We start from the raw sequence: 8,201 nt of genomic DNA on the forward strand, positions 1-8,201 counted from the left end.
GAGTTAGGGGGATTATCCATTTTCTTCTTTCTCTATTCCCTTGTCCTTGACTTTATTAATTTCACCTTTGCTGTGTATTTTATTCCCATTAATAAAACCTGATTTGTTTGTGGAAAAGAGGCTGTTAAGCTCCTGTCCTATTGGCCAGGGAGAAATAACTAAAAAGGCAGTTTGGAGGGGAGAAAGTTTTAGACCTTGAGGTCCCTCATTATTTTCTGAACCCCAATATCACAGTGAGCCACCCAATTAATTCTCCACATATTAAATGTGGCCCCTGTACCTTGTGCAAGTCACTTACTTAACCCCCATTCCCCCCCCCCAAGATGATTTGGTACTGGCTAAAAAACAAAAGATACGTTGATCAGTGTTACAGATCAGTTACATAACATATAGAAGAAAACAAACACAATAAAATAAGTTTTGATGAAGCCAAAGACCTCAGATTTCATTATTTTGAAAAAACTGCTGGTTAAAACAGATAGTATACTGAAAGGTATAAGATTTAGACCAACTCACATTGTATGCCAAGATAAGCTTAAAATGCCTTTAATAGAAAAAATTATATAGTAAACAGATTAGAAGAGCAAGGAAAGGAAAACTTTTCTTGTCTATGGATAGAGGAAAAGTTTATGACTAACCAAGTAAAAGAGAGCACAGAAGATAAAAAAGATAATTTTGATTAAGTAAAATTAAATTTTTTTGCATAAGCAAATCTATTATAGTTAAAATTAGAATGGAAAAATGTTTGTAATAAGTTTCTCTGACAAAGTTTTCATTTCCAAAATATGCAAGCCTCTGATTCAAATTAATAAGACTAAGGATTATTCTCCAATAGATAAATAGTCAAAAGATATGAACACACAGTATTCCAAAGAAGAAATCCAAGCTATTTATAATTATATAAAAGAATGCTATAAATGGTTGATATTTAGAGAAATGCAAATTAAAGTAATTTTGAGGCTCTACCTCTTACTCATAAAACTGGTGAAGATGACAAAAAGGAAAATGACAAACTACTGGTGCAACTGTGAATTGTTCCAATCATTCTGAAGGCAATTTGGAACTATATCTGGAAAGTTACCAAACTGTTAATGCAGTTTTACCCACTTACTCCATTACAAAACTTATACCTTAACAAATCAAAAGAAGGAGGAGGAGGAGGAAGAGAAGAAAAGGATCTATAGGAAAAATAGTTATAGCAATCCTTTTCATGGTAGCCAAAATTAAAGAAACTAAAGCAATCTTTTCTTATTGAAAATTGTGTCATATGAATGCAATGGAATATTATTGCCCATAAGAAATGATGAAACAGATAATTTCAGAGGTAAATAGGAAGATCTTCTGTAACTTATGTATGAAGAAGTGAGAACTAGAAGACAAATTCTATGTAATTAATTAATGTTCTTTATCAGGAATATAAATTAAACATATGAAAATGTAAAAGAAAAACAGGACCTTATTAATGTGTAGGTATATGAATGCATATGCTTGTGCAGGTGTGCATACATGGGTGGGGGAGGAGAATAGATGACATTGGAAGAAGAGGCAGTGGTTAATTCTGTTTGAGTAAATTAAAAGTCCAAATTGCTGTTATTAAGAATATGCACTTTTGTTATTTTCAAGCCCTGTAGATATTATGAATTATAACACAAGTGACCATTAATAGAAAATATGAATTAAGCGAATAGAGTCTAATATTTAATAATCTGTAGTATATAACAATGTATCATGAACACAATTCTTTAAATATATAGGGTCTTTATGCTTTTCAAAATGTTCTTACCTATATTATTTCATGTAATCCTCACAATGACCCCAAGAGTTAGGTAAGGCAGAAATTATTATTCTCATTTTGCAGATGAAGAAACAGACTCAGGAAAGGTTGAATGACTTGTATATTATCATAAAAAAAATAAACAAATAAAGCCAGGGATGGCATATGTATCTCATAACTCCTTGTCTAGGGCTCTTTTTCTACCATACTTTCATGTTAGCATACAGGTGGAGTGTTAGCTCGTTGAGAAGAGGGGTTGTTTCATCTTTGTCTTTACATCCTCAGAATCTAGCAAGTCCCTGTGCTTGTTAAATTGAATTTAAATAGTATAATATATAGGTTATACTCATTTTTTTTTTTGCGGGGCAATGGGGGTTAAGTGACTTGCCCAGGGTCACACAGCTAGTAAGTGTCAAGTGTCTGAGGCCGGATTTGAACTCAGGTACTCCTGAATCCAGGGCCAGCGCTTTAACCACTGCGCCCTCTAGCTGCCCCAGTTGTACTCATTTTATAGTATTTTATTCAGTAAGAATCGCATCTGAATTTTTAGAATTATTCTAATTTTCTGAATTAGTAGGTTCCAACATTTTAACAGATTTTTATTGATATTTTTTGCTTATATATTACCTAGATTTCTACCTGTATCTCTCCTTCGTTCTCCTTTAGACCCATCCTTTTTATGTTATAACAAAGATTTTTTTAAAAGGAAGAAAAAAGTGAGCAAAAATGATCAACAAATTGAAAAAATCTGGTTTGTATGCATTGCTCCATACCTGCGTGTCCCCGACCTATTCACAGGAGTGGAGGATAGAGGTGACATCTTCTCATATCTCTTCATTGAGGTAAAACTTGTTTCTAATTTCATAGCATTAATATTTACTTATGTTGTGGTTATTGTTCTTTCCATTTAAATTGATATATAAATATATACACATGCACACAGATATATACATGTGTTTACAAAATACATATGTATGTTTATATAGTATACTGTTTTCCTGCTTCTGCTTATGACACATTGTAAATGTTCATAGAAGAATTTCCATACTTTGTATTCATTATGTTCATTTATTCTTATTGCATAGTAATATTTCATTACATTTAGGGATATGCTGGTAAGTATTTAACAACTGGCTCTTCTAAAAACGTATATACCACATACTTTTAAATTTAATCTGCATTATTGACATTTTCCCATCACTTTCTTTTTTATTATAAAAGTATTTTATTGTTTTCCAGTTTCATCTAAAGATATTCAACATGTTTTCATAAGATTTTTAGTTCCAAATTTTTCTCCCTCCTTCCCTTCCCTCTCCCCTCCCCAAGAAGAAAGCAATCTGATATGTCATACATGTACAATCACATTAAACATTTCTGCATTAGTCATATTGTGAAAGAAGAATCAGAACACAAGGGAAAAACCTCAAAAAAGAAAAAAAAAACAGTCAAAAAGTAGAAATAGTATGATTCAATCTTCATTCAGAATCCACAACTCTTTTTTTCTGGATGTGGAGAACATTTTCTATCATGAGTTATTTGAAATTGCCTTGGATCATTGCACTGCTGGGAAGAGCCAAGTTTATCACAGTTGATCATCACACAATGTTGCTGTTACTGTGTACAATGTTCTCCTGGTTTGGCTTATCTCACTCAGGATCAGCTCATGTAAGTCCTTCCAGGTTTCTCTGAAATCCTCCTGCTCATCATTTCTTACAGCACAATAGTATTCCATTACATTCATATACCACAACTTGTTTAGCCATTCCCCACTTCATGGGCATTCCCTTGATTTCCAATTCTTTACCATCCATCACTTTCTTAAGCCCAGACAATCAACAAGACAATAAATCAATTCCTGAGTTGTAGTGTTTGCCAGTTTCTTAAGTGTAAGTACTTATGCTTAAATTTTAATGACTGGCTTTCTGAGGTCATATGAGTTGGTTCCAGCACACTCTTGAATGTAATTTACATTTATGTAACACAATGTGTTTAAAAATTCCTTAATCAATGGACATCTAGTTTGTTTCCAGTTCTTTGCTACCACAAAAACTTCTGTTATAAACAGCAGTAGGTTCCAAATTGATGAAATGTTACAGTCGTCCAAATGTCTCCTTTTGAGTTACATTTTATACTTTTAATTTGCAAGTCCAGCAAGGTTTTTATAGCATATAGATTCACACTATTAACAGGTCGAGACATTATGCTTATGCCCTAAATTTAGGTTTTTTTCTATAGAAGGGTTAAGAAACATAATTGGTTCAGTGATTATTACATATAAAGATGATCTTGATCTTCATAACCAAGTCTCTGCATAAAATAAGAGGAAGCTGTTTTTTTTTTCATGAAACCACAATCTCATCCCAGTTGGTCATCACTTTTCTGGGTTTATTATCCTTATCGGTAAAGTACAATGCCTGATTGTAATCGTCCCAGAGATAATGTACTTAATAATAAGCATTGTAGATTAATGGATAGCATCCTAGAGTTGCTTTCCAGTGCAATTTTATGAATCTTCAAAACCAGTTAGTATTATGATCAAATTTTTCTTAGACACCATCATTTTAAGGCATTAAGAAGAAAGACAAAATTGCCCTCATAACACTTTGGGGGTATAGGAAAAGTTTTTAGGTGAAAGATCTTATTTTTCTTAAGAAAGATTTCATATGGGGGGAGCTATGTGGCACAGTAGATAAAGCACTGGCCCTGGATTCAGGAGGACCTGAGTTCAAATCCAGCCTCAGACACTTGACACATGCTAGCTGTGTGACCCTGGGCAAGTCACTTAACCCTCATTGGCCCACCAAAAAGAAAAAAAGAAAGGCTTCCTGTTTTATGGGTAGATATTGTTTAACTTTTGCAATCTTGGCATATTGTAATCAGATTTTTGCTCCATTTGATCTTATTTTATGTTGACTTGTTATCCAAATGCAGTAATATACAACATATTCCTTCATCATGAGTAAATTCCAACTGAATGAATTTGTCATTAAAATGCCTTTTAGAGGTAGTAGCACTTGGACCCAGGTCATCCTCACACTGATACAAGCTCTCTATCTACTATATCTACTATGCTATGCAGCCTTTCATAGAGAAGAAAAATCCTATGAAATTGGTTTTTCAGGAAAAATGTTGACAGAAACAGATACACTCATACAAATGGTAAAGACACCAAGTCCTTAAAGTATGTCTACCTGAATACAGTGAACTCTATTAGTTTATTATTAGTCAAGGATTTTGGATTTTTGCTAAATACTCTGAACCCTGATTGTAGGTTGAATGCATATTGTTCTGTGCATCAGTAAGGTTCTTTTTCAGTAATTTCATTGAGACTGCTTATTTGAGTTTTACTATTTTTCCTGTTGATTTATCCATTTATGTTGAAGGTCTTTGAGATTTCTTTTTCCTGGAATCTTTGGTACTTTCAGGGTTGTTTTTCCCCCTTTTCCTTATTACTCACTTCTGACTCCTTCTCTTCTCATTATGGTTTACTTGAAGACTGCATCTCAAAGCCTCCTACACTGGCAATTCATAGATTACCAGCCTAGGTCTACGGCCTAAATAACTTTGGAGTGGTCAGAACTGGTTCCAGCTGGTTGCTGTGCTCTTTCCCTCAGGGTTGGTAGAGTGCTGCACTAAGAAGAAAGGAAAAAAGGGAGTGGGACAGATCAGAAAAAAAAGTCTGGTCTACCCATTTTGTTACTCACATGACCCAGAAGAATGTCATTAAAATTGAATATGATAAAACAACAAAAATGCCCATTATTGGTACTCTGGAGAAAAACACCAAAAAGATTTCTAAACCTCTTCATTCAAAAGTTTGTAGACTTTTTTCATTTATTTAGCTATGTTGTTGTTCAGTCATTCAGTAGTGTTTGACTCTTTGCGACCCCATGGACCATACTGTCCATATTGATACATCATTGGACACAGAACCAGCAAGCAGCAGAGCTTTCCTTATGACATAATGGCTCCAGAATTTCAAAAAAAGTCTCATTTTCTTAGTCTTGTTTCCTATTAGAAAACAGATTTTAAATTATGATAGAGTCAAATTTTAAATCCACTGCTCTGTAGGACCAAAGGTCCTATTATAGAAAATGGTGGGAGTTAGGGGAGGGAGAGCAGGTTGAATGGGTCACATAAATGCTTGTAGGTGCATTGGGAACAGAAGCCAAAGCCTATCTGATCCCTCCAAATGCTCAAATAACTAACCCTGAGCATCACTTTCCTGATTCCCTTGAAGAATAATGCAGGTATTTGTGTTTCTTCTAACAGCAGGGATAGCTTCATATACTGGGTACAGGCAGTGGCATTAGAGATACAATTAGATGTGCTTTAGAAGCCATAGATGGGTGCAATATGCTACACTTAAAGGACTCAGAATTAGTCAAGTTTTGATTGGAAATTCATTGCAGTAATGATGTCCTCATTTCAATTGCTTATTCATTACAAAATTTATCAGAGGTATTCAAACTTTCTTACAGTGCACAAAGGCATTATTCTTTAATAAGCCAACAGATAGAGCTTTTGAATTCTCCAACTCAGTTTTAGTATTATTAAATTTTCTCATTAACAGCTTTAGAAGTGGTCTTCAGAAGTGTTCATTTAACTTGCTAGTTTTTTTTTCTTTTCTTTCCCTATGTGAGGGTCATTGGTATCAAATTTGTATTCTATAAGTTGATATATCTAAAATGACTGGAACTTTAAAGTCACATTCTGCAGTGACAAAAATCCCCATCTACTCCCTTTTATTTGTTTTAACCTTGTTTCAAGACATTTAACCTCTACTAGACATTCCTTTCATAGGATGATTGTTCACAGGGTTGTAGATTTAGAAATATAAGGGATGTTTGAAGTCATTAAGTCTAACTCTGATTCTACATATGAGGAAAATGAGGCTCATAGGTTGTAAGTGACTTGCCAAATGTCATACAGCTCATAAGCAACTAAAGCAAGATTTGAATTCAGTTCTTTCTGACTCCAGATCCAGCACTTTATTCATCAAACCATGTGGATCTTAAGACTATAGTGCTTTCTACTTTTCAAAGAATTTGAATTTCACACCATTTCCTTATTTTTCTCCTCACAATGTTTTCACAAAGTAACATGGGAAGTTAATATTATTCATATTTTACAGATTAAAAAACTGGTTCAGAGAATTGACTAAAGTCACTTGGTGATAGTGAACTCATAGAATCATTAAGACTAGATTCTAGATCTTATTACTAGTCTACTTTTTTCTTCCATTAATAACTTCCCCCATCATAATCATTGCTTCACAGGCTGATGGAATTGACTTTTGACTTACTTAATCTTTAGAATGAAATAATAGCCTGGGTATGATTTGACTTGTCAAATATCATGTCATATATTGCTTAGATTAAAGTGTCAAACATGGGGCCTAGGGACACATATGGCCCATAGCACACCTTTGTGTGGCAGGAACCAGATTAAAATGTAGTTTCTATCTGATCATAGGTGATGGACAGTTGTTGTCCTTTTTGCCTGAAGAAGACCAAATGCTATAACTATAATGGGATCAAGGTACAGTGTGTTTGACTGTGGCTTATCAGACCAATATGGGCTCAGAAGGCTGTACTACAAATTGGACATAAACAGTCCATATGAATATTTGGAGTGGAGATGTCTCTAAATTTTTACATCTCACTTTTTTTGGAGCTTCTACAATTCTGCTTTGCTAACAGAGTATAGCACCTTCTTTGATGTGGGCATGCCATGATGGTTGGTCCTGTGCCAGCATCTCCCATGTCTCATATTTAATTCCAAAGATCTTCAGAGAGACCTTGAGAGGGTTCTAGTATTTGTTCTTCTGGCTTCTGTGGGAGTGCTTGCCTTGTGTGAGTTCTCTGTAAAATAGTATTTTAGGCAAATGTACATTTGACATTTGAACAATATGGCCAGCCCATTGGTGTCGCACTCTCTGCAGTAGAGTTTGAATACATAACAGTTCAGCTCAGGAAAGGACATAGGCAATAGATAGAGAGTTGATATGAGAATCAAGATGACCTGAGTTCCGATTTCTCTGTGACCAGATCTTTTGTGGGACCCTAGATTAATCACTAAATTTCTCAGTGTTATAGGCAATTCTCTAAAACTATAAATTGCAGAACAAATATTGATTTACACTGGCAGGAGTAGCCTCAAACAGGAAGTCTCAAAGGCAATGAAATCACAAGTCCAAACCAAAAACCTATCAGAATATATAAATAATGGACTATTTGCATTGTCTGAACTCTGTCTGAAAAAAGGATCCATGTGTCATTTTCCTGGAGTGGGAGTTCTATTAAATATCTTGGGAAATGCTATACTTATGTAGCTTTAACATTAATTTCTCATGGAGAATGGCTAAGAAAATATGAATTAACCGTGAGATGTATTTTAATATGTGCTTTTAAATGACAGCAAAGAT

This window comes from Dromiciops gliroides, chromosome 1, assembly GCF_019393635.1.
Source record: "Dromiciops gliroides isolate mDroGli1 chromosome 1, mDroGli1.pri, whole genome shotgun sequence".
Classification (NCBI taxonomy): Eukaryota; Metazoa; Chordata; class Mammalia; order Microbiotheria; family Microbiotheriidae; genus Dromiciops; species Dromiciops gliroides.